Genomic DNA, 2,700 nt, shown 5'->3' on the forward strand with positions numbered 1-2,700 from the left:
CAGACATCCTTGAAGGAAAGCAAGAAAACATTCACTTAAATGACATGAATGAAGGGAAGCAATCCATCAGGGGAAAAAGGAAGAAGTGAGAAAGTAAGGTCTCTGGACAGGCTAAGCAGATGAATTTGGCTACTTAACTGAGGAGTGAAGATGCCTCACTGGATGGAGAGCTCAGGGCTAGATTTTGGAAGAACTTGAATGCTAAGCTAACATATTTGGTCTTTGGGTAATAGGTAACCACTGGAAAGTTTGAACATGGGATTAACATGATGGAAACTATAGTCTGAGAATATTAATTTCCACCTTACGCTGTGTTTGTTTTGATGTATCAGACTTCTTGTTCTTAATAATTTATAAGTATTTTCTTTAGCATATTTGAAGGAATTTAAAGGGATTGAAATTCATTAAACTAATTCCCTTAAGAAATCCTAAGACTTTAAAACCCAGTGCTCTTTTCAAATCCATTGTTCTCATGACTTACAAGAAAAGTTTTAGAATCTACTGTAAACTTATAGTACACTACTATAATTTTTACATTTTAGTTTGAACTTAAGGAATCTATAAGACTTGAATTATATGTTTAATTAGTTTCCATATGTTCTCTTGAAGTTCAAAACTAAAAAGATTAATTTATATGACATCTTATAGTTCAGTTGAAATAGTTGGCAAGGCTGTTTTTCACTTTCCCTAGCAAATATGAAGTTAAACCAAAGAAATTCAACTGCTTTGATCTATAAAAATAGTAATTTTGTATAGCTCAGCTGATTATATTGTTATATGTTTTGTTACTATACATTTAATGTTCTATTTTCTTTTAAAAGTGTCCATAGAGGGGGACGCCTGGGTGGCTCAGCTGGTTAGGCATTCATCTCAGGTCATGGTCCCAAGAGTCCTGGGTTCCAGTCCCACACTGGACTCTCTGCACAGCAGGAAGCCTGCTTATCCTTCTCCCTACCACTCTCCCTGCTTGTGCGCTCTCTCGCTCTCTTTCTCCCTCTCTCTGACAAATAAGTAAATAAAATATTTTTTTTAAAAATTTAAAGTGTCCATAGAGCGATGTCTGAGTGGCTCAGGTCATGATCGCAGGGTCCTGGAATCCAGTCCTGCATTGGGCTCCTTGCTCAAAAGGGAGCCTGCTTCTTCCTCTGCCTGCTTCTACCCCTGCTTGTGTTCACTCTCTCTCTCTCCAACAAACAAATAAATAAAATCTTTAAAAATAAATAGATAGGTGCACCTCAGTTCGTTAAGCCTCTGCCTTCAGCTCAGGTCATGATCCCAGGGTCCTGGGATCAAACCCCATAATGGTCTCCCTGCTCAGCAGAGAGCCTCATTTTCTCTCTCCCTTTGCCTGCTGCTCTGCCTACTTGTGCTATCTCTCTGTCAAATAAATAAAATCTTTAATAATAATAATAATAATAATAATAATAACAAATAAATAAATAACAAAGAAAAGTGTCCATAGAGTATCTACTACATGTGAGGTATTGGAGCAAAAGCAGAGGTTACTCAGATAAATAATAATGATCCTTACCCTCAGATACCTTAAAATCTAGAAGATTCTCAAACTTGCAAATATATAAGAATCATCTAGATTTTTTTTTATTAATGCAAATCCACAAGACTCTAATTTTTGCCAAACACAGAAAGTCAAAGTTCTCAGACTGTACTCTTTCAAACACTGATCCACAGAAAGAAGCATTTTAAAGACTAATATGTTTGGGAGGAAGGATAGCTAGAACTCAGAGGAGGACCATTTTCTCTCTAGAAATCTGAGGAATTCATTGAACATTTAGGAGCTATGGTCTACTTAAGATCCTCCCAGAAATATTCAAGGATAACCTTTAGAGAAAAGGATTAGGTGGAAGGAAGAATCGACTTTGGACTATTAATAAGAATTTCCTGGCCCATGGGTCTCCCACTTTGTTACATTCCTTTTTTCAAAAATGATCCAGAAAAAGATCACTAACCTAACTTATTAGTTCAGCTTAGTAAAAGTATTCTAATGTCCAAACTTCTATTTTTTAAATAGAAAATTCAGATTATACTTCTAATTTATTACAGTACAAAGCATCTACTTGTTCTGAGACCAAGTCTGATCTTCCACAACTTAATAAATCATCTTTCTTTCTAGTGTTCTTCATTTTCACTGCTTAACAACCGTGACCAGCACATTTATACTCTGGGTGCAATAAAGGCAGTCCACTACACCCCCCAAACTGGTACTCCTATCTCAAGCACAATTTCCTTTCTACTAAGTCAATTTAGAAGTTGATGGTAATCCTGTTTATTCCACTGTGATAGTAGGACCTGAGGCATGCTTTCAGTGAAGTTGGATGTACTTTGGTTAATAAGACTTCGCAGATAACTTAGATGTGAGGAATCAGAAAAATTATTACTGTCAGTATAAATTAATCAGGAGACTAACACTGCTATATCCAAAGTGTGACCATAGCTTTAAAAAAAATCAATAAATAGAAAATTATAGAATTTCTATTTCTAGCAATATGATGTATGCTAGAAATACTGGAAAGCTTTTGAGAACAGAACACTTAAAATGATATTAAAAATGCAAAAACGATCTTTTAATTCATAGATGAGATGGCAGGAAAGAAAAGAAAACTGTTAAAGTGAAAAAAAGAAAGGAAGGAAGGGAGGGGGAGGGAGGGAGGAAAGAAAAAACATTAGAGATCCTGAATTCAG

Source organism: Mustela nigripes, chromosome 18 (genome assembly GCF_022355385.1).
Source record: "Mustela nigripes isolate SB6536 chromosome 18, MUSNIG.SB6536, whole genome shotgun sequence".
NCBI classification, from domain to species: Eukaryota; Metazoa; Chordata; class Mammalia; order Carnivora; family Mustelidae; genus Mustela; species Mustela nigripes.